Below are 1,075 nucleotides of genomic sequence, written 5' to 3'. Positions count from 1 at the left end.
CTCTCTAATCCTGGTACTTCATTCTTCTTCATATAATCCAATTTCTCTGATTATTTGCTCTACATATGGTTGAATTAGTATGGTGAGAGTATGCAACTGAAATTCACACCTTTCCTGATTTTAAACCATGTAGTTTACCCTTGTTCTGTTAATAAAACTGATTCTTGATCGATGTACACGTTCCACATAAGCTCAATGAAGGAATTTCTGGAATTCCTGTTTTTCTCAAGGCTATCCATAATTTGTTATGACCCATTTGAATGCCTTTACATAGAGAAACATAAGCAAACATATTGGTGGTATTCTCTATTTTCAGCCAAGATCCATCTGACTTGAGCCGTGATGTCCCTTGTTCCACATCGTCTTCTGAATCTATGTTCCATTTTGTGCATTCTTTTGGGGTCACTGTTAAAATTGGTACACATATGGAATGTTTCAGTAAGTAGGCCAAGTAGCTGTTTTCCAAATTTGTTCTCATAGCTGAGTGAGTGCTTCCAGTGCTTCATTAGCTGGTTGAAACGTTTCATTAACTGGAAACTTGTTTTTTACTAATGCCCAAATGAACCAGAATTGGTCATTTTGAATTGGATAATCATATAATATATATAGAAAGATAAAAAATTGAAAGCAATGGTGTCATATTTCTTGTTAAAATGAACAATTCTGGATCTATCCTAAAGCACAATATTGTCCATGTTGAAGATTACATCCACGCATGGTAAAAGAAGAGCAATTTTTTACTACTAATATTCAAATTTGTGCATGAACTACTAAAGTCAAAGATAAATAAAGTGAAGATATTTTTTCCAACATCTTCAGTCTGAAATAGATAAAATTTGTAACCATAATGCATTGAAAATTATTGGTGATTGCAATACAAAAGCTGGAAATAAAGCAGACACGATATGTGAGAATGTGCCCACAATGATAGAAACTACAATGGAGTTCACTTGATAGAGTTTTGTAAGACTAGAAACTTTATTCACTCAAATTTTTCAACTACATAAACTGTGAATATCATTGTAACCTTTGGCAGATAGAAAGCACGTGGATTGCATACATTGCCATTGTTAAC

The sequence above is a fragment of the Echinops telfairi genome, unplaced genomic scaffold (assembly GCF_000313985.2).
Source record: "Echinops telfairi isolate 266 unplaced genomic scaffold, ASM31398v2 ScPeMD7_25;HRSCAF=90, whole genome shotgun sequence".
Classification (NCBI taxonomy): Eukaryota; Metazoa; Chordata; class Mammalia; order Afrosoricida; family Tenrecidae; genus Echinops; species Echinops telfairi.
This window is presented reverse-complemented; position numbering follows the sequence as displayed.